The sequence below is a fragment of the Anomalospiza imberbis genome, chromosome 1 (genome assembly GCF_031753505.1).
Source record: "Anomalospiza imberbis isolate Cuckoo-Finch-1a 21T00152 chromosome 1, ASM3175350v1, whole genome shotgun sequence".
Classification (NCBI taxonomy): Eukaryota; Metazoa; Chordata; class Aves; order Passeriformes; family Viduidae; genus Anomalospiza; species Anomalospiza imberbis.
Window position 1 is genome coordinate 124053939 of NC_089681.1, and position 24273 is coordinate 124078211.

Genomic DNA, 24273 nt, shown 5'->3' on the forward strand with positions numbered 1-24273 from the left:
TCTGTTCTTAACAGCTCTTAAATTACAAGCTTGCTTTTCAGGATGGGGGAAGGGAGCTCCATGTTCTGTGGTGTTAGAGCATCTCGCACAATAGGAGTTCTGCTCAACCACTACATCATTTAAATGTTAGGCCAACAGAGATATCTCTATGTAATTTTATGTTGGCAGATGGATTTATAGCCCACTGATGATTGCATTGCATGTCCCATCTGTACATGATCTGCAGGAAACATGAACCCAGCTAGAAGATTTACTCTGTCACAGTTTTAGCTTACTGTTCTGAAACTCTTGTCATTCATTCTCTCTTCTGTTGGTCAAAACCAACAATCACCTTATAACTGGGTTATATGGAGATTTCACTTCTTCCCATTGCATTCTCCTTACAAACAGAATAAACTATAAAATCTTTGTCTCATAAGTGCCCTGTTGGTGTGCTTCTTTAAAATCCCAAATGCCCCCCTGCCTAAAAAAAGAAAAAAAAGTCATGATGGACACATGTAATCTCAGATCCAGCAACACTGGAGACTTTTTAGGAAGATGCTGAATAGACCAAGTTTGCATGCTTCCTTTCTCTCCTGCATATCCCAGGGAAACTGGCCTTGTGAAGTTTCTTAACATTTAATTGATTTGCCAGTGACCTGATCCAGGATCAGAATGAAATATGCAAAAAAACTTAGTCTGGGTTTTGATTTGAATTTTCAGGTAGAATACCCTAACTGTGACATGGGCATGCAAGGTTAGAGCTTGAAGGCTAGGTCTGACTGCCTGAGGTCACAAAGAGATACTCCTGGCCTAAAGTGCCTCCCTAGGCAGGTGGCACTGTAGTGAGAGAATGGATCACATATTCCTCTCTCAATATGCATTATTTATGTGCTACCTTCTGTGACTTGTTTAATTTCCATTCCTCCAGTGAGAAGCTGCATTGATAAAGCTCATTCCATAACTTCAGTGGGGGAAGTTGCAAGAGTAAAGAAGTGTATGTATTAAAAATGAAGAGAAATAACAAAATGCAGAGTATGTCTTAACTTCCAGTAAGCTACTTCATTTTTGTTACCCCTACCTGTTATTTCCCCTTGGTGTTCACCCAGGCAAGATGTTTTCAGGTATAAAAAAGAGAAAGTAAGATAACTCAGAGTCAGGGGAAATTAATGTGTTATTTGCAACAGAGGTGAAGTTCAGTACATTGTATAGAAAGTAGCTGTAATTAAAACCTCTGTTTCAGAAATAAAATAAGTAGGTTGAAGTCCAGGTGAAAGAAAGGAGGAGGGAATAAAAGTTGCACTGTCTTTCATTTTTCTGTTTTAGAGGCTGCCTACGAGCTGAGGGCATTCCCTGTGCCAGGCTTTGTCACAGGCTCTGCAGGCAGGTGAGGGGAACACACTGGCTACAGCCTCCTGGATCGGCTGCCTTTTCAATAGCCTGGGTTCCTGCAGCGCCCCCAGTCTCCTTTATGAAGCAAGCACTCTCTTAAATCTACATAATACTGGTGACCCCATCCCCCCTCTAATGTGGCCCACTGGCCTGACACCTTTTAGTAGAACTTAGGAAAAGTAGTTAAGAGGTTACTCCTGATATTTTGTGCCTTCTTGGACTAATCTTTTCAGTGTGTTTTCATCACTGTCTGTAGCTGCATGCCTTGCTTCTGTTTTGCTGTACAGCTAATTCTTCTCCTAGATCTTCAGACCTTCTTAACATAGGAGCTAAAATTTCAAAGAACTTACTGTACAGTATTTCTTTACAATATATTTTTTGTCAGGGAAATGGATATGTTTCTCATTCCACCCACTTGCTCACCAGGTAGTATGTGCAAAGAAGGCTAAGTACTAAAAGGATTAAATATTTTACTTCTCCCAAGATTCCCAAGATAGATTTCTTTTATTTGTTGTAGTCTGTTCCCTGAATGAAAGTATAGAGGAAATATCTCTATTGTTGCCTTGTGCATTTCCTTGGCAGAAATGCCAACATTTGGACTGGAATCTCATTCATTGTAATCCAGTTTCACAATAATCATCTAAATTGTTCTAGATTTTACATGAGAATAGAACCCAGCCTGGAAGGTTGGTTAAAGTAAAATCAGGATAAGGAATTGTTCTGAAAAGAATTTAAAGCTGCCTCATCTGATTTGACTCTACAGCCATCAATGTGTTTTACAGATGTGAGAAGAAATTCCAGATTCTGCTAGCTGTCAGTACAAGGGTGTTCTTACTGCCTTGAGTCGTCCTTCCTTTCAGCAGCAGTATGAATTGCAAAGTCTGGCTCCCATCCCCAAGAGAACCTACCTGTTTTGGAAGAGGTCTTTAATTCAGCAAACCTGTCTTTAAGAGGCAAAACTCTCAACACCATAGAGAATTATTTATCAGTTATGTCAGAAGTGCTTTAGTAAAGAGAGTGAAGTGCTGTTAAATGTGTGACTTCCATTTTTAAAATAAATAACTAACTCTTACAAAAAGGTTTGTATTCTGTATGTTAGACAAGAAAAATCCAAATGAAACTTTTATTTTTTATTTGCATTAGAAATATACAATTTTTTTGCCTTTTATTCTAGAAAATGAACTTTTGAGAAGGCTCCCAAATTCTCATTGAGAACTTTCTTAGCTCTTACTCAGTTCATGTTGGGTGATGTTGTGGTCTCACCACTACTATATTTGAAGTTTTCTATTTATTCCAAAGGGGAACTTCTTGTTAATGTACACAGGGTGCAAGCTTATTTAAGGTTTGCTTGAGGAAGAGATTCAAGAGCTTGACTGAAGGTTTTGAAAACTGACTTATAGTTTACAGGAAGGGCATTATCAAGACAACTCTTTTCAATGAACAGAACAAAAACTATAGCCTGCAAAACCCACAAGTCAAGACTGGTTTTGTCAATTAAAAACCTACTTCACCACAGGCAGCTATGACTTGGGACCTAACCTGAGATGTGTGACTTTGCTTGTTCTTTTACTCCCTGAGAGCATTTGTTCACTTACTGCCATGCAGATAATGCATTGCATTTCACAGCACAGCAAGTTTAATCAGGACATGTCATCATTAATTTGTACTGATATGCACTGATGGACAGGGTTTTCCAGGAGCATGACTAGCTGTTTATCAAACCATCATCAGTTTTGGAGAAGAAATGGTGCAATCCCCCTGTTGTTTTACAGCATCTGCTTTATCATCTGCTCACAGGAGTACCTTTTTTTCCACTCCTTCTCTGGGTTTCCCTTTGTAGCTGTCACTTGTAGACAGCTTCATTTATTTCTCCTGCTTTCTAATTCCTTCAGGAGAGGTGTCTAAAAGATGTGCTTGATTTACTGAAACATGTTGTGTAACTGAAATGGTTAATGATGGCAAGACAAGACTAAATACCACAATCTGCATTTGATTTCTGAGGCTTTCCTGTTATTTACAAAGTGTCTCTTTGAGTACCATAAATAATTTACAGTTCAAAGTGAATAATTCTAAGTGCTAGAAAGCCAAATTCACATTTATTTCATTTGCTAATGTTTTCACAGTATAACACAAAGCATAAAGCCCCTTCTCACTGCTCTATGGTTTAACAAAAGAGCTGTTAGATTAGCACAGAAACTCCAAAGGACTCTTATAACAGTAGGTTAAGGAGAGGTACCAGTTCTTCAGTCTTGTAGTCCCCACTATGGTAAAATTGTAACTCCAAATGCAGAGAATTTTACCTGACAAAAGACACCAGGGTTAAGCTTTTAACATGCAAAACTTATGTCACAAGTGCCGTTGCTTTATTGCTTTAAAGAATTTAACAGTGGGAATGACTCTGAAAGCAAATCCTAGAGAATGACTTAATTTTATTTGGACATATTGTGACTTGTCTGTAATAGGTAGAAGTAGTGCACATGGCTTACAAAATTAAATCATAATCACAAATACTAGAAGAAAAAAAAATCCACAGAAATCAAAATGTTTGTCACTGATATGCAGTTGTGCACATCAGTTTTAAACAATTCTTTCTATTATTGTTACTGTCATATAGTCTAAGCCAAGTTAAAGGAATTTGTAGAAGCATTGACTAGTTGAACACTTCCAGTATTTTATCCAAAACATATAAATATTTATTTTATAATGCCTAGTTCTTTTTGAAGTTAAACATCCCAAATGCTACTGACAAGACAAGGGAAAAGAAAAAAACAGCCATTAATGATGGGGCAAAAAAGCAAAAACTTAAACAGAACAAGCAAAGCTTACTCTTTTATAAATTGTACTTGATATCTGTATAATGATTATCACATTGCAAGATAACTGACCTCATTAAAAGATTTGCTGAAGGAGATCAGATCCTGTCCCTCCTTTTCTGGAAAAAGATAAATATAGGTTCTGTCTCACATTTTCAGGCCAAACAAATCACTCTAAGGGACATCTCCATTAAGGTGAAATTATAAATGAGCTGTATCTGAAAACTCTATCCAATATTTGAAATATTATATGATTTTGTTATTATAGTATCAAATATTGACAAAAAAATTCAAGTATCTGCAGAATTCTTGTAAAGAAAGGGAACATGTTAAGCGTCTGACTGTATTCAGTTTTTTATAACAAAATAATCTTAGTACTACTAGCACTTATGAAAAACTTGGCCCATCAGACATATTTATTGTCTATCATTATTTATGCACCAGCTTTTCCTTCTGAATGATCGATGTTTCCTTTGCCTACCAAAGCTGATATAAAGGATTGCTATGCTCACAGTTAAAATTAGCCTCTAATATTTAACATTACCTAACGACTTCACACAGTAGTGTAAAGAGTAAAGAGAAAAACAACCCATGCCCTGAAGGAATTGTAGGGAAATAGATACTAACTCATCAGATTTGACATTTCGGCACTGGGGACAGGTTCATAGTTGAGGTAAATAGGAGTAGTTGTCTCAGAGTCAGTGGAGTTGATTTATTACCAGCTGAAAGACCAGTGCTAGAGCAACAATGTCCCAGACCTGTGAAAGGACATGTGCTATTCTTGGTGAATACCAATGGGGTGGGCCTTTTCAATGGGTCTGAGTGGATGTTTTGTACATCTATGTGATTTGGCAAGAGGTGCATTTTCTGAAGCCTGAAACGATTTGCAAATTTGGAGGAAGAATTCAACCAGACGAAGGGAAGGGGAAAGAAAAAAAAAAAGAGGCCAAGGTTTTTGGTAAATGAAACCATAGGGACAGAGTGTCTGTGCTACCCTTCTAACAAGTGAGATAGAGCTATGGGCACTTCCACTGCAAGTACCAGCCGAAAAGTATGTCTGCATTAAGAGACTTGTGCCCTCACTGTCCAGTTTTTAAGAGCTCTCTCTATTGTGGTACCTGGTATACTGTGAACATACTTTGGAGCAAGACCAGAGTGTATTTTTGGGGAAGGAATGAGTAGATAGACTGTTTCATGGGGAATAACTGCCTCAGGACAAGGACTTGGATTTCTCTCTGAATTGATGGGTTTCGTTGAATTTGAATTTGACAGCTGAAGAAATTAGGGATTTCGTGGCAGGCTAAGAAGGTGCTTTGTACCAAGCCTCCAATTTTAACTCTCAGGACCCTCTGTTTCCTTCAGAACTGTCAAGGAAGAGTGCAGAGATATGCAGGAGAGGAGCAAACTGGCTGCGATGCACTGGCCACTTAGGTTGCAAGCACTCAGCCTCAGTTAAAGTACCCTGGTGCAAAGGATGAGATTCTTAAGCAATATAATTCATGTAGCTGTTGATACATAGTTTTCTAACATGTGTTTGATGCCATTGTCCTTCATGATACCTTAGTTTACCTTAGAAACCACAGTGTGTAAAGTGGGCAAGTATTGCATGTGAAACAGTTACTTCAGCTTTTCTAACGAGTTGTTTGGCAGCATTTCACAAGAGACTTGCTGATTATTGAATCTTGTTCCAGCTGACACCATTTAGCAAAAGAATAATCTTTTATGAAATATAAAGATATAGCTATATATATAAGCATATTTATGAACCAGAGACTGCTATCAATGTAGTAGTTATAAATTAAATGTAACAGCTAATTAAGAGGTGCAGTTTCAATGAATAGAGCTATGGGTTTGATCTTTAAATCCAAATTTTCCTCCATTTAAATTAATCATTATTGTATTGATATTGCCTTAATAACTAAGGGTGCAAAGCAAAAGAGAGAGAGGGGCAGTGTAAAATGCCAGAAATCCTTGACCTGTATATTGAAACTGAAATGTAGTTACAACTGCAGGCAGCTTTAATGATAATGTTAATTGTCTCCCTTCCCCCATCCCTCCATCCTCCCCATCTCTGCTAACATTCAAATCCACTATTTCTTCTGGATTTCATTTGGCAGTCGCATCCCACTCAATATGAAGGCGTGTAAAAGAGAAAAATCAGTCTGCTAACATACTATATTGGACCCAATTTCTTACTCATCTCATGGCACCAAGACTTCTTTTATCTGCAGGAATGCCAACTGATAGAGCAAATGACAGATGAAGCAGTCACTTGCAACAGTTTGGCTACAGAATTAGGGATACGTTGTTCGCCATTGTGAAATGCCCTTTGGTACTGGCAAAAAAACTCCAACAAACCAACACAAAAACAACAAAAAAAAAAAAAAAGCTTGAAAAATTGGCGACATTTTCAAAGGCATCCAAATTAATTAGCATCCAGATCTCACATTCCTTTTTATGATTGCATGAGAGCTCCACATTTATTTTTTGTAGATACACAAATCGTTGAAAGCCACCAGTTACTGTCTTAAGGAGAGAAGTGTGCTTACTTTCTGAAAGTCTAGGGTTACTCATTAAGTTTTCTAGTTCACCAAGATGTAGAATGCCATGGGAATTCTACTGCAGCATAGGGAAGACAATTTTTCTAAAAGGTAGTAGCACTGTATTTTGATCTTGTCCTGTCTTAAATCCTATCAATTTTATTCAAAAGGCTTTCCACTTAACATTTTAGGGTTTCTGATCTTCTCAAAAAGAAATTTCTTATTGCTAAACTTTCATGTAAACTTCCATTTTCATTTTTATTGTATTTCATTTAATTTTATTACTAGTTAGTAATTAGTCCTTGTGAATTCTTTTGAAATATTCCTGTACAAAACCACAAATTAGGATCACAATATAATTTAGATTTATACCCCTCAAGATCATCAAGTCTTAGCCACTTGCTTAAGCTAGTCTTGCAGGCCTAATGCCTCTGAGGTTAGACAAAGGCCTCGTTTGGTTGAGTTTTGAATAGGTCCAAGGGTAAAGATTCTAGTTTGTCTCTACTACAGTGTCCAACCACCTTCCTGGGGATGATCTCTTCCTAGTGTCTAACTGGAAATTCCCTTCCTGCAGTCTATTGCCCGTTCTCTTCTCCGCTGGTTAAACTGATAAATCTGCAGTGACCCAGATCTGCCCTTCCTGAAAACAGGTGTGACATCTGCCTTTCTCCATTCCTCAGAGAGCTCCCACACATGCTAGTCTATTCAGTGACTGAAGAAGCGTGTTTCAGCGAGATTTGCTGGCTCCCTCAGCTGCCTCTGAAGATCAGTTTGGTTCCATGGATCTGCATGTTAAATTTGCTTTGAGTTTTCCATGCTTCATATTAACACAATACATGTCCCAGTGTTGTACCTCAGTATTAGGGGCTGACTTGAAAGAAGCCTTTACAAGTTACAGCAAAGCAAATAGACATCATGTTCCTCATCCTTTTCTTGTCTTCTCTCATTAAGTTCCCTGGCCCATTCAGCAATAGGTCTACACTTAGTGTTCTGAGATAACAGTAAGTTCTTAACTGCTTCTTTTGTACCTCCTGACAGCTGAGCTTTGGTTTCATTAATTTTATAACTGAATGCCCAGGAAATATTTTTGGGTAGCTCAACATTGCTTCCAATTTCTGTACAATTCCTTTTAGTATTTGAGCTCACGCAGAAGTTTCCTATTCAGGCAAGCTGGCTTCCTGTGCTTGACCTTTTGGCACATTGGAATGGACAATTCTTTTTCTTCTTCTGTTGTTGAAGGTCAACCAGCTCACCTGGCCTCCTTCAAGTCAGTTGCTCATGTGATTCTGCCTAGAAGTTTTACTTGACTATTTGACTTCCTTATGTCTCTCAGGATTTTAAACTCTGTCTACTTCTCAGTTCTGCCAAGGTTGTCATTAACTATTGCATTCCCAGCCGGTTCTTATTTCTGAGTAGTAGCTATACCAAGAAGGTATTATCCCCCCTGTATCTTCGTTGTTTGCACAAAAAGTTTTCCCTGAGGTACTCCATAAATTTTGTGTGTTTATGTTCTGAGATTTCCTTACTCCAGCAGATATCAGTACGATTCAAGTTTTCCTTGATAAACAGGGTCTGCAGCTACAAGCCTTCTTCCAGGTTTTTCAGGAAGGCTTTGTCCATTTCATATCAAACAGTGTGTCATCCATCTATTGCAGCCCTCCAGTCATGGTGTCACTTTCTATCATGTCAAAGTGGGCCTGTGAATGTAGTCAGAAATTATGACCATGTTCATAATTTTTTTTTTGGCACTGCAAGGTAGAGCACAACTTCTTGTACTGTTTGTTTGTTTGCGTTTGTCACCTTCTCAGAAAAATAGCTTACTCAGACTGGGGGCTTGCTTTAAACCATCTGTGAATTCCCATGTTTAATGCTTTGATGTCTGAAATGCATGTTAAAGCACAGTTTTTCTGTGGTCTGCGTGCCCTGAGGTTGTAGTATAATGCTGTCTAAATATTCTGAGTGTTGATAACTCTCCAGTGAATCTTTAGTTCTCTGCCAAAAGAACCTACACATAACTAATGTGAGACCAGGAAATAATACAGTATTGTCTTATCTTGGAGGATGCACTAGATGCTCCAGAGAGCTCAGAGACAATGACAATAGAGAAACCAAGCTATAGCATTGCAGTTGGGCTCTTGTTCCAGCTTAGCCTGATGTCTTAAGTTTTAGCTTTTATATTTTTCAGATTCTGTGCTGCTTCAGTGTGTAACTCTGAGCTTCATATTAAGTGTTAGCAAGCTCTCTTCTCAGGGTAGGTAGACAAAACAATCCTTTTCCAGCTTGTCCAAGGACAACTGTTACAAGCTCCAGGCCCAAAAAGTATAAAAAGCAGTGAATTGAAGAGAGAAAAACGAGGCGGATGGAACTTCATAACCTAGAGCTATAATTGGACAATTAACTCCAATATGCAAATGGAACAAAACTTATGAAAGTGTGAGACCTTGTGACTGGTTGTCTCTTTTTGTGACCATTTTGGGTTCACCTTGTGTATAGCCCTGACCAGGCTCTTATACTGCCCAAGGTGTATCCATTGAGGCCTTTGAAGAAATACCTACTTTATTCTCTTAGCTTTGTCTAGCCTCTGTTCTTGGTCATGCCTGTTCTGAAGGCATCAAGCCTGTACTATCTGAGGTTCTTGTCAACAGACTGTACTATGCAGGTAAAGCTTTTGCATTTTATGTGTGTATGTGTAGCCATGTAAGTATGGCTGTACTGTGTCTTGAAAAATAATACCCTCTCTTACATCATGAAAACATAAGCTGTTAAGACATTGTATTGATTTACTGAAACTTATTTTTTATCTCCACGACGAAAGAAAAAGTATTACTTTAGGTTATGTTTCACAAAATAAGAGAAAATGTTTCTTATGTCTTGAAGGAACAAAAAGACTCTCATACAGCCATGTACATCAGAATAACTGAACTTTGAAGAAACCAGCAAATGGTGGTTTAATAATCGTGTGTTTGTTTTCCTCTTACCTATTCTGTTGCTCAAAGATTTCACCTAGAAGTTGCTAAACAACTAAAAAATACCTGAGTGATCTGGTGTAGCAAAAAGGCAAAAAGTTACTCAATTACATGGCATAGACCAGCAGTGTCTAAGAGCAAAAGCTGACTGCAAATCTTAGTGACTGCAAGATTCGCTTGTGAGCCTCTAAATATACAGAACTTGTATATATGATGTATATAATATATGGTATTTCCATATATTGGAACTCAGGATTCTTGGACTCCTAAAAGGAAAGTCCTTATATGACAGTATCCATGTCACTTGTCTGCAGTGAAGTGGAAAATTCTGGTTCTTTTTGAGCCAACTCAGCTCTTTGGGAATTGTCTTCTTTCTTAAATACTTCAAATAAAACGCTAAATATATCCTCAGCTTGCTAAAATTAGTGCAATCTGGTTGCTAGCAAAGGAGACAGTAGCTTGGTAGATTATTTAAACAGATGACATGTATGTGAATGATTTCTTTAAAGACAATGGATTTATCCCCATTGTGAGAGTAGAATATGTCTTTAAGGTTTTTTCTGCAATGGGGTTATTTTTTTTAGAAAAATTTCACAACCCAAATTTTTGTATGTACAAAAAGAGTAGGTACTCAGCTACTACAGACAAAATAGTAATAATTCTTTCTTCCCCTTCTGTGTAGGAAATAGCTCAATTAGCTACTTTTATTTGCTTGCTCCTCTGTATGACAGAATAGTTACCATCCATGCAGAAGTTAGGTCCATTCAAGACAGCAAGTCTCATGAATTTCATCATCATCCAATGGTGTCTCTAAAAATGCCTTGAAACAGTTTTCAATGTCTAGGATTTATGGATTGGTGAGTTGTTGCTCAATTTTATTTCTAATTTTACAGATATAAAAGACACCTGGGGGCTTTGTTTGGAAAGAAATTTCCTTGCATTTCAACCAATATTTAAAAAAATATTTTTTTTTATCCTTCTCACCTTCATCTGCATGGGATAGTTACTCAGGATGAATAGGAGCATACATTATTCAGCTGAAGAAAGGAACTATTTTTCATTAAAGCAGATCAAATGGGGTCCATAGATGCAGATAGAAAGGTGGACTCTGTTCATCTAACATCAGTCAAATGAAGCTGGGATCCTGGATGTTTATATTTTGATGAACAACTGCAGAAGTCTGTATGTAAATTTATAATTAGACTCATTTTTTTACCTCAATGCTGTCTTTGACCTAGGTCTTCTATTTACTGCCTCTTTTATGACAGTGGTGAGTTATTCCAGCCTGTTTCTGATTTTGAATTGGAATGCATGTTGATTCAATCAGAAATTCAGGCAAATTTTGGAGTATATAACAAAGGGGTGGATTAGTTTTCTGAAATCTGAAGAAAAAAAATGATGTGAAAACTAGAAGGGAAGCTCCACAGAAGATGCACAAGAGACATCAGGGGAAATTTCTGACTCGTTTGAAAGTTCACATCATTAAAAAATGAAACAAGTGATTTACCAGAGCAATAAGGCAAAAATCAGAGGGAAAATTGAGGCTTAGATTTTGTAAGGATAGAACAAACTACTCAACTATTCTTGGTCTCATTTCTATAGCTGCTTGTCTGGAATACTGTCTGGAACCCTTTAATTCAGAAACATCTGGCAATAAAATTTAGCGATTACCTTTCGTGTTTTCATCACTTTCAGTCTCTAAGTCTTTGAGCACTCTGCTTCCTTGTCTTTCGAAAAATAAATATAAGGCTTTTTGAATATTTTTCATAAGTTCATGGAATTGGATTTCACTTTTGTGTAACAATACAGATATTTAATCACTGCAAATGAGTTCCAGGTGCTGGAATCTTCACTCCTTAGGCTAAGAATATCTTTCTGGAATAAGTGCATCTCAGTAATTTTGTTCCTATATAAAAATGTTCATTTCATCTCTCACCACCAACTGATTGGTGATAGCATTTAACTTTTTATATTTTTTTCATCAAAGATGCCTCTTATTCATACAAAGCTGTATTAGTTGATTACAGGACCAGAGAAATAAGTTCTGTTTTGTGTTTCTTTAAAATATTATTTAACTTTGCTGATTAATATATGGAGCCTTACAGTTTCAAAGGAGTTGCAGTGATTTAAGAATATAAATCTAGAAAAATTGGAAAGTGAATAAATATCAATTTTTTAATGAGAAAAAAAAAATCTTCCTGGAGATTTCTGGGTAGTATTTGACCCAATAGATGTATCTCTTAAAATGTAACAATCTTATACAATAAAATATTACAATTTCAGAAGAAATTAGGGGCATCTATGTTCTCTATTTTTTCAATTGAACATTGTACTACTGAATAAAAACATTCATCCCTAGAATTATCCGCTACTTATTCTATCCATTTTGTTCCAGGATTATCTGCAGATTATTCCTCTTCTCAAGCAAATTTTCAAGAAATATATTGATTTGTTTGTTTATTATATTACTCAGTATTGTTTCTGCCTTGATTTTTTGACAGTTTTCTTTGGTCACTGGGTGAGAGCTGAGCCTTGTTTTTCATTCAAGCTGCTGTCTACAGTACACTGCATGCTACAAAAACACACATCCTAAATAGGAACAGTGCTCCAAGAGAAGTGAAGGACCTCTGGCATAGAATAGAACATGGAATTTGATTCTCTTCAGTATAAGTGGGTTTTAGTTGTTTTTTTTTTCTCAGATTTCTTTTCTTGATACAAGTTGCATTTTGACAAGCATCTAAAGTCATAACAAATTAGACAAGCTGCAACTCATCATTTTTCTCCCTACTCCTTCAGTCAATGTGGAAGGAAAACATTACATCACCCGTTTGTACAAGCAGATTTCTCTCTGATGTACTTGGCCCACTACTCAAGGCAGGGAGATGTGAAGTGAGAGTCATTCCTTTTCTTTACTTCAGTTGTTCCTTTCCCAGCTTTTTGTCACAGGAGTTACAAATCAAATGCTCCTAAGGGAGGGGAGCAATATTTCCCTGGATAATCTAAAAAGGCAGCAATGATTTCCCTCTCTGGAATAAATAGTCAGAGGTCTTGTCCTTCCTTGCATTTGTTATTAGCCAACGAGAATCCGGGAAGGATAGGAAAAGCATCTGTGACAACAAATAACTTGGGTTTGCCCTGAGCTTCTGTCAGCTCAGGAGCAAAAATCCTACTTCAGCAGCAAGCACAAGAGAAGCTTTACTCTGTTTACTGTTTGTTCCTTGAGATACATGTAAAATCCTGCTCTTTAATTTGGGAGGGAGATGTGTGTGGCATGTGTGAAGGGGCTTTTGCAGGGGGAACCATCAAAAAGACAGCTTTCCCTCCGTGAATAATTAGTAGTTTGACTGGTCACACCCTGGGCTCAGGGAGAGGACGGGCTCCAATGCTGGTGGGAGCAGCAGTGTGGCTGTGATAAGATACAGATATGCTCAACCAGGTAGTGTTTACTAACCTATTTTCTGGCATTCCAGCAGAATGGGCTTATCTGTTCAAGTTACATTACGTTATGAGCAGCAAATAAATTTGCATTAGATTTCTCTGTTGCTTGGTTGGGTTTTTAATACATCAGTGCTTCAGTTATTTTGTTACTCAATCTCATCTAACATCTATTATTGAATTTTCCATTTCCTAATCTGACCTCCATTCTTTCTCAAACTTTTCCTTCAACACATTTAACACACAATAAAAACACATTTTCACTCATCTCTGTCTTAATTTAGAACACAGTGTACTTTTGATCTTGATTTGTTCCTTTCCTAGACATAGAAAAATGAGAATGTTGAAAAAAATAGAAGACAGAGAACATTTTGTGCTCTTTTTTTTTCTGGTTGTTTTTGTTTATTTCTTTGGTTTTGTGTTTGTTTGTGTGTTTCATTTTTTGTTGGTTTTTGTTGTGGTTTTTTTTTTTGTTGGTTTTTGTGGTTGTGGTTTCGGGGGGTTTTTTTTGTTGGTTTTTTTGTGTTTTTGTGTTGGTTGGTTTGGGAGTTTTTGCTTTGCTGTTTGGGGGGTTGGTTTTTTTAATCCACCTGTAACTGGCACTTTTTGTTGTCTTGTTTTCATAATTTATAATAGTGTCTAGATGCTTGTCAAATAGTATATGCATTTAGGGCTTGTGAAAAGAGACAAACTAGACCAACCTGTGAAAACAAAGTCTTCTGATAACCCATAAAGGAGGAGCTCATAAACAGTAACAGAAATTCTCAGTCTTTTACATATCCCTTAAGACCTAATTTTTGGGATATTTTTAAGGTTTTCCCTTGATATCTTGCTTGTGGACATCACCTATAGAAATAATGGCTGCTGTTACTGAGGCAAACAACTGTAGTTAACTTGTATTTATAACAAAGTCTTACCTGGGAAAAGGAATTTAGATTTTCAGGGTTTTCTTCCTAACAGCCAACTGATCTAAATTCATCTGGTTTAAATTCATTCAGCAGTTCAGGAAAAGATCATTGATTATTGATTCTTTAAAAATTCCCTATAGTGCTAATTCTCATAGACAGTTTCCACCTTGACATTTTTTTGCATTCAAGAAACTGGTTTCTAATCCAAATACTGTATTGCTGGCAGACTACGTGCTTAGGCGGGTTGGGTTTTTTGGGTTATTTTAACTTTTAAAAATTTTTCTGGGTTTTACTAGAGAAAGAGAGAGAAATGTCTATTTGAGTTTATTGCACTCTAATATATTCATCAGGGTATCTAATAGTGCAACCTACTGTCTCAGACAAGAAAACATTCAGAAATTGTAACAGAAGGCATCCAGCAGCTTTAACTGGGAGTTAATGACAGATAATAAGTTGATGACAACACTGTAACAGAATTTAAGTATTTTACCTTTAAGTGAGATTAGAATGAAATACCAATTAAACTTGTTTTAGAACCCTTATCATTGTTAGTTTGCTTTACAATCCAACTCAACCTTTCACTTTTCTTAATTCTGCATTAGATTGTGGTATCCAGCTAAATGATTTGCCTATAAATAGGAAATAAAAGCCAGATGATCATCATTTAGCTTTCAATTTGAGAGCATGTACTGCTGGTTAAAATAAGCTTACAAAACTTATGGAGTGATATGTCAACTTTGAATTAAACCATTCAGAAAAGTTACACATCTTAATGATAATTTCTGATGCCTCTTTCAGAGTTTTTAGTAGATTCTGCTATATTAAAATTTATCTGTTTTTTAGAGCTTTTATAAGAACACGCTGGGTACTTAAACTTCTAAAACAGCTTTGTACAATGTATGAATGCTCTTCTACAACTCAGCAGGTTTACACACACATATTTATTTACCCCAAATGTACCTCTTCATTTAATTGGCAGAGACTGACAGACTACTTTACTGTTTTTATCACTTTGCAGTGGCATCAACTGGCTTCCTTCCTGCTTTCTACATCAATGGAATAATGAGTCAAGTTTAATTTTTACTTCCCTTTCTTAGTGAAAATGATAACCAAGGAAGACTTTGGGTTCCTGTCTGACTGTGTGGCATCTATTTTAGTTTAAGTACATTTGTGTGCAAAATGCAATGCAGAAATGAACTTCTTACTGAAAACTTCAGATTCCTTAGGTTTCAGACTTTAAATACAGGTTCTCTAAATTTAGAGTGAGATTTGTCATAGTGCTGAGAACAATAATCATTCTAAGACTATAGGTCCTACTTTGTAGATCAGAAGGAAGATCTCCCAAACGATAGCTTTTCTATTCAAGGTGGTTGAATCCTAATTATCCTGAATACCCAGAGTTAGACATTTCATACAGTTACTGGAAAGATAAACATTTTTACCTAGGGATGAGTTGGATCTAGTTGGTTCCTTGTTTTGAAACAAGCATAAAGTAGGGCATTTTCACACTGTGCAGACTTAATATTTTCTTCTGTGCATCAAGATTGCCTCTTCAGTTAAATTGGTGGACTGCACAGGTGCAACTCAGATACTCCTAGTGTGCATGTCACACAAGAGATCTTTTGTGGTCTGCTTTAGTTCAGGAATTCTACCAGCCCAACTAATATTTCTGAGAGCAGAAGTTGACAATGTGATTGTATCTTTTACTGATCTCCTTAGACAGGGTGAGAACATGCTCTTGGACAGCACAGGGGACTTTAATACCTGCTGTAGTGGGCCACCTCATGTCAAGGAAAATACGACACCACTGGTGTGGTTGAGGGTGCAAGTTCCCTGGCTATACACACACAAGTCTGTGTGTGCCTCAGCACAGTAAGCACCCTTTTCACACAGTTCAGTTCCACTTCTTACGTCAGTGCATCTGTTGCAAGTGTTGGTTAAATATAATACATAGAGCAGCCAAGGAAACTGTTCCTTACAGCAGAATATCTCTTGCTTTGTTTGTCTGTGGAGTTATTTGGAGAAGACCTTGTGTTGCTAGCAATACAAGGAAGGAGAAATTTCTTTTTGAAAAGGAAAATATGTTTTCCGGAGGTTTCTCTTGCAGTACATTTAACTACAGATGGATGTCAATGAAAATTCCAGGCACAAGATTTTTTGTGATATTGTCAACAAAGTTATTTACATAGCAAAGCTGTTTATTAAAAATAAGTTGTTCTGATTATAAAAGTGCCTCATAAATGTCACTCCTATTCCTACAGCACAAGAAAACAATGGACACAGAAACTTCATGTATATAACAGAGTCTGCTTTAAAGTTTTTGACAACATTTGGCAAATTTCATTCCCAGAGCAGGCACAATAATTATTGGTACTGTGGTTCGAGTTGTTAGTCTTAGCTACAAACTTACCACTAATAGTTGACTACTATTGTCAAGTACCATGTTACTATTGCCAGAGAAGACATAAAAATATAATAAAAATTAAACTTTTAAAGTAAGCAAAAAAATCCACCAAATCCATGGATAAAATAAAATTTTACTATCTTACTAGATGAAGAATAGAATTTAAAAATATCTTTTATTTGCTCGTTGATATTTTTAAAGTACTTGTCCTCAGTACTGTGACTGTCTCAGATATAGCCTCTGAATAATAAGCTAAAATAATTAATTTGAAAGTAAATGAGTAAAGAAAAATTGGGTACTTATTTCATATGATATGTATAACTGTTGATGAAATTGCTGACCTAAAACTAAACTAAATACCTCTATGTGTATATTCCATTTTAGAAGTATTAGTGTCACCTAGTATTTCAGATGTCTGTGCATCTAAACATTTAAATAAGTTCTATATGAAGTTTACACTTTAGAAAGAATACTTACCTTAAAAAAAAGAATACAGGATCTACATGTGTGTGTCTACAACACTTTTTTATGTTGGCGATATTTTTGTGAGCTTGGGCACTATTCAGAAGTGGCATGCCTGTACAGGACTAGAGGATGCGGCCAACAGAGCTCACCTAGTAGCAATCAGACGGCATCACATAAATCCAAATTTTAACTTACTTGCCATCAGACTGAGATATACTTGAACTCCAATTTTTTGAATTCCACATATGTTTTGGTTATTATTACCCAATAGTCAGCATTTGATACCTCAAAATACACATAGAAATTGCTCAAACTTCAGAAATACCTGCTCTGTGAAACTTCTGTTTCATAAAGGCCTGTGGGTTTTTTCTGCTTTATGCTGTAAACCTTGCCACTTGTATGTGCACTACTTGTGTAGATTTATTTTGTCGAGTTAGAAATTTAGCAACAAGCAGGCATGATTGCTTTTTTATTTAATATTTTTTTCTGTTCAAAGATAAATATTTTCTCCTTGAACTTTCTTTCTTCTCTGTGGTAGAGAAGAGGAATTCAGGTACCTTTTTGTTCATATGAGTTTTGCAAAAGCAGAAGAGTCATTGCCTGTACAGTTATTTCATGTGTATGTCATGATCTTTGAGCTTTCAACCTTTACCCTGTTGCAAATCAAGTTTCTGCTAGCACAAGCAGCTCCTGAAGCAGCCACTTTGGCCATAGTCAACCTGCCTGGGTTTCCTGAGGATGTTCACCCTGTGGTTTCACAGATTCTGAAACAGGAAGCAATTTAGTGAATTCTATTCACTGGAAGGGTCAAATGCCCTCTGCTTAGAAAAAGACAACTGACCTAACAAGCCTTACCAAGTGGAAATAACTTCTTCTGTTTGCTGCTCAGTTACTTTATCGCCTTGTTTCTGCTGGGGCTTTACATTTTTCACAGCACTACTCCATTCAATAGATGTATTATATGAACACAGTTGGAATTTTTATTTAATATCTATAAACAATTTATACTCAAGTATGGACAGATCTGCATAAAGCAGTACTTTTCTCATTCTCTGTTCATTGGGGAAAGGAAGCTGTAGAAATTAGGTGTGCAATTCCAATTTACAAGCACAGGACTCATAATCTGGAATTTGCTTTTTAAGCTATGTGAATGATGACAAGATCCTTAACTTTAAAAACAAGAACAATTGCTGTCAAAGCTATTTTTTTCTTTGTCACTGCTGTGAGAATGAATATCACTGCTGTGAGATTGAGATTTTCTTCCAGAAACACAAAAGATTGAGGTTTTTCCAGTACATTTTCTATCTTCTAGATGCAGGAACAGAACTTGCAGAGGTTTGTAACTATTGCTTCATCACTATACTTTTCAGTGAATAAATATTGCTCATCGATAAAACCTCAGGCAGATGGTCAATAATGGTTGAGTATTAGGTAAGGCTACAATGAATGCCTGGATAAATTTATAGGTTGAAGGAAAAGACAACAGAAAACTCTGAACACTAAAGAGAATATTTAAGCATTCTGTAGGGATTAGAGCCAAGTTATTCATTGGACAGCAGGTATCTTCTTACCCTTTGGGAAACCTAAGAGTTATGTAGGATTTTATTATTAGAAATGCTAAAGAACAGTTTTGTCAGCAGCATTATCTTGTCCTAAAAATTCTTGCTTAGTTCCATATATAATTTCATTTAGTCCCATGGAAAAGCAAAATAGATGTCTAGATGTTTCTAGACATTTATAATTAATTATACCTTGCACCAGAAGAAGTTTCTTTAAAACTTCCAAATGTTACACATGGTACCATAGAACTAGATACACATGCCAAGCCATGCTTTAACAGATTAGAAACTCGGTAAATACAAAAGCAGGGTAACAGCAGAAGTCATCCTCTGAGGTGGTTTCAGATCACATAAATCTCCTTTTTTCTATTTCTATGGTTTGAATTTATTTTTTTTTCTTTACTTGCAGTACTGAACATGATTTTTTTTGGTTTTTTGTGGCACTTAACAGGCATATTATCTATTTCTTTGTAGACCTGAGTGTGAATTAGACAACTGAAGAAAATCTGAATTTCACATGTTTGAAAATCTAGGCAAGAAAGAGAATTCCTCATTTGTCCCCCTGCGTTATAAGGTCACACTTGAGAGTTTTATTATCATACTGGATTTTTCTCCTTCTCTTTATGGGTTCACAGCCATTTAATTTGTCTGCCAAAACTATTGGAGAGTCTTTATTTATCCTCTGTCTGCAATAGGTACCAAATGTAACATTGCTAGTGCTCATTTATGTTTTTCCTGGAAAGTTAGAAGCATAAGAAATCTACTGCAGAACAGTCTTTCAGTGCATCTCTGAAATGTTTTTAGAAATTTCTCATTGCTCACCTGTTTTGGCTTCCTTCGCAGCCAGTTCTGGACCGCAGAATATGAATTAGTGTTGTTTTGTGCCTGAGCAGCCTCCTTGACTGCTGCTCTTTTCAGGTCCATCAGGAAGGTGTGAATGACTTGTGTAAGACTGTTTTCAAGTGTAGAAAGGTCCTGGAGGCTGCTTGTACACCACCACTAAGATAAAACTTTAATTTAGGTCCTGTAAAATGTATAACTCAAATTGATGATGTAGGTGTCTTTATAATTATTTAGTTAATTAAAAATTATCATGATACTTGACTCATAGGCACAGGATCCCCAAGATACAAGATATCATTCTTGGGAATAGTGGGAAAAAGCACCTAAACTCACCTTTTCTTTTTTTAGTAGGAAAGGAGTGTGTTAAATCTGAACATTCCCTGAACCTACATAATTAGAATACCTAAATATAATTTAGTCATTTGCTATTGATGTCTTCATAGATATGTTGAAATGGAGTCCTATTCATTACCATTTTCTGCTTACATAACACTCAGGGGACTTAAGGGACTTGGCAGCAGGGAAGCCTAGAGAGGAAGGTAATTTAGACAGAAGATAACTGTTGTGTTAAACAGAAAGCATTTCCAGCATTTGGATAGGGCCATTGAAGAATGTGATGCATTGGCTTTTATTTGTTTTGCAGATCATTATCAATGATTATCGATAAGGTTTTTCTGTGCATCTTTTTTACTTGGGCCTAGAGGCTGTTCAATGAAAGATATTCATGTTCATTTTCTTGAATATGAGGGAAGATTTTTCAAAGATAGAAGTAGAGTTATCTACCCAAAAGACTAGTTTAGGAAACACAAAAATGGCCATATTCCAGCACATAAAAGGCAGAGCCGAGGTGGAGTTGGAGCTGAACTTAGCAAGGGATGCAATGAATAACAAGAAGTGCTTCTACACGTATGTCAGCCAGAAAAATAAGGTTAAAGAAAGCAGCACCCCTCTGATGAGCAATGCTGGCAGACTGGTAACAAATGAGGAGAAGGCTAAGATGCTCAGCAGCAGTTTTGTCTCAGTCTTTTACGGCAGTCTCTTTTCATACCTCTCCAATGGATGGACTTGCAAGATGGGGACTGGGGGAAAATGAAGAAGTACTTTGACAAAGTTGGTAGGGGAGTCCAAGGTAACCACATGAAATTCAACAAAGCCAAGAGCAAGGGGCAATCCTCAGTATCAGCACAGTCTGAGGGGTTGAATGGATGAAGAGCAGTCGTGCCAAGAAGGTCTTGGGGGTGCTGGTGGATGAGGGGCTGGCCATGAGCTGGCAGTGTGTGCTCACAGCCCAGACAGCCAAACGTGTCCTGGACTGCATAAAAAGAAGCATGGCTAGCAGGGTAAGGGAAGGCATTCTGCCCCTCTACTTCACTCTCATGACAACCCAGCTGGAGAGCTGTGTCCAGCTCTGGGGTCCTCAGCACAGGAAGGACATTGACCTGTTGGAGCAGGCCCAGAAGAGTGCCACAAAGCCAATTAGAGGGATGGAGAACTTCTCCGAAGTGGAGAGACTTGGACTGTTCAGACTGGACAAGAGAAGGTTCCAAGGAAGACCTTATTGCAGCCTTTCAGTACCTGAAGAAGGCCTAGAAGATAGCTGCCAAGGGATATTTTTGAAAGAGCATATAGTAATAGGACAAGAAGTAATGGCTTTAAATTACTTAGGGGAGATTTAGATTAGATACTTAGAAGAAATTCTTTACTAGGAGAGTGAGGAGGCACCAGAACAAGTTGATCAGAAAAGCTGTGGAAGCATTCAAGGCCAGGTTGGACAGAGATTTGAGCAACCTGGTCTAGAGAAAGGTGTCCCTCGGAACAAGATTATCTTTAAGATCCCTTCCAAATCAGACCACTCAGTGATTCTATTATAAAAATAATTAACTTGCTAGATGTATAATTTCAGGATGATGATGTTTGCTTGACAAAAGAAGTTCTTTGGTTTATCATTTATCTTTCTCTCCTTTTTGTCCCTTCCCCCTGCTTTGTGTTGTTGAAAGGCAGCAATATATTACACAATTTTCTGGTATAATGATGGTACTCTGAATCAATAAATGAATCCTCATGTTGCACAAAGGATACTGAGCAATTTTATTTCATAATAGGATGCAGAAAGAGACCATACTCTGCATTTCCTGCCCTCACAGTGGTTTTTGGCTTTCAAGTCTCCATCAATCTAAAGAAAGTAAGAGTCAAGTGAGATAGAAGAAGCAGTGAAGAGCCATGAAAACTAACGATAAGGTAGGAAGCAGACAGATCTATACCAAAGTTCAGGTTACAGTCATACCTCTGTCTCCATGTATGTTGTCACACCACCCCCAAATTCTGCATATTGAAGAAGCCATTAGTATCTGAGAGACAGATTCTCTATCTGAGGAAAAGACCTCCACTGAGCTCTGCATCACCACATTGCATTTAATTAACTAGCAAAACACCCTGAAGAAAACTTGGATTAAAGCTCTCACTTAAGCTAAGGAAGGTGAAGAATTTCAGACTTAATTTGCCAAATGGTATTTCATTATTTCAAAGGCAATGTGAAATTCTTAAATAAAATGGCCAAATTGGTCATTGATACGGTAATATTCTTGAGTGTGTCTGTGCCTTAAGCAGAATTTCTTCTCTTTTGGACAAAGTAAATTGACGTAATTTGCAGAAATTTTTTACAACCACTCCATGTTGGCTGAGATGAATTATGTGCAATACCCTGGAAGCAAACAGGCTCAGTGTTTCACTCTCTAATTGGGTGGGTGAGATAAGTTGTAAAGTTCTTGCTCTTCCTTTACTCTTGGAAAATCCTAACAAATATGTAGGAAGCTTATTTGGAGTGCAGAAGGATGTTTTTGCTTACCTTCTGCCTTCATGTAATTTTTTGTGTGTGTGTGTAGTACATATACAATCTATCACTCAGTTTCTACTACAGAAGAGAAACATCACCTCTTTTTGGAACAAAGTCAGCACCAGCTAGATGTTCATAACTGGCAGAATACAGAGTTTCCATACTGAATTTCTCCATTCCTGTTGTTTCTATAGACTGTTAACAACCTATATAAATACACCAGATATTTATATTTTAAACATGGAATGGGTCTAAGATGTTGTCTTTTTCCTTTCTTTTATAGTAGCCAAATGACATAAGCTTTTTCTATTGACATAATAATAGTTGAAAAGTCAAAGGAAGTGTATTAGATAGGAATAGTCACAATATGAATTCAAGCTGTATTTTTAAAACTAGATCACAAATGTAATAACCTCTGGTTCCTTTCCATTATAACATCTCAAATATTGTCTTCTAAAAAAAGAGTTTAGAACATACCTTATATCTATGTAACACTTTAAATGCCATATGCAGCTAATGCTGACTTTCATTTGAATGTAGGGAGGTATAAATACTATATGTGGAAAAAAAGTTACTGTCATTACACCTGATTTTGAACTTCCATTTCTGCAGTTAGGAGATGATACCTGCACAAACAATAAGAGAATATGGTGGAAGTTGTAAAATTATTAGGTAAGTTGGCATTTCCCTTCATGGAAGAACTTATGCTTATATAATTAGGGTGTGCTTTCATTATTATTTTCAAAACCTGACTGTTTTGAGTTTTTTGTTTATTCTACCTGTTTTGAGAGGTTTTTTTTTTTTATTCTACCAGTTTTGAGGTTTTTTGTTTATTCTACCTGACTGTAGAATATTCATCTTAACATTGGAATTGTTACTATTTTATATTTCTATCTGCAGTAGAACTGGAAAACTAACAAAGAAAAACCCCATAATTTGAACCCAAACCCAGGATGCAACATCTCCCCTCATGCTCTATCCAGTTGCCTTTAAACTGTGGGCCAGAGAATGAGTTGTGTGCAAAGATGAAAGATTTGAAGTAGTTTATTATGGAAAACAGAAAATTCTGAAGAAATGTTTGGGCTTCTATGCATAAAAATTTGATGCCCAAAGAGAGAGGTCTCTGGATAGGGCAAGAAGTATTGTGATTAGTTGGACCATGAAGAACAATAATCTTGCTCTAAGGGACAGTTAAGCAGTTTGCCTGGGGAGGCTGGATTCTCTGTTCCTAGAGGTTTTTAGAAACTGGTTAGACAAGTATGTTAGGCGTGGGGTTTGTGCCACTTGTTACTTGGAACATAAGATGCACTAGACAGACTCCTCATCTGTGTTCCAGCTCTATTTTTTGGTTTCTTCTATAAAGGTTCCAGGACAGACTACATGAAAATCATTATTAAAAATCTATTAAAACAATTACAATCACTATACCCAACAAACCATCTCTTTTAATTTTTTTCAGAGATGACTTGGTTTATTGTGGCCTGATAGGTTTTATTAAATTGATCCTTGCCATTTATCATTCACCATCTGGTTTCTCCTAAGTGTTTATATATTGATTCCTTTGTTACTTAAATCTGACCGGGTAAGGAAAGGAAGAAGTTATCTTGTGTTCAAAGACAAGAAAAGTTAACCAACACCTGTAGCACGGGCCCTGCAATTCTTACCATGTTTTTATGTTGATAAATCTGTCTCGCATTTTCAGTAGTCTAGTCAGTGCTGCTTTGCTGTCCTGAGTAATCCCTCAGGTCTCACCCTACAGCAGCCTTGTGCCATGCAGTTGGCATTAGATACCCTTGACAGGATTTACATAACCTCCACCACCCCTGAGAGGAAGTGTTTTCTTAAAGCTGCACTTGAGGCCCTTACAATATCACAAGTTTTAGTCTGTCTCACATGGACATATGTCACACCGACATTTGTTCTCTCTAGCATTAATATGAATGTCTTGAACCCAGAAGTATTGTATTGTAGAGTAATCCTAAGAAAACTTGAAAGGGGTAAAATGACAAGAAAAGTTTTTCTCAGCTAGCTACAAGACCTTGAAAATAGAAGAAAAATCTCAACTGAAATTGTCTTTAGATTTAATAAACCATTCATGTGAAAAACATTTCTTAAGAATCTTTCATACCATCAATT

General features: G+C 36.8%; 1 protein-coding gene across 2 annotated transcripts in view; it reads left to right on the plus strand.

Annotated features, from left to right (window-relative positions):
- Window positions 1-24273, plus strand: part of ETV1 (ETS variant transcription factor 1) — a 116535-nt gene that overhangs the window by 6628 nt on the left and 85634 nt on the right. The window contains exon 3 of one of the 2 annotated variants that reach the window (XM_068209972.1): window positions 22750-22809. The exons of the other annotated variant lie outside the window; for it this stretch is intronic. The gene's annotated coding sequence lies outside the window, so the exon portion shown is untranslated. The remainder of the gene's footprint in view (window positions 1-22749; window positions 22810-24273) is intronic. 2 annotated transcript variants of the gene reach the window in all.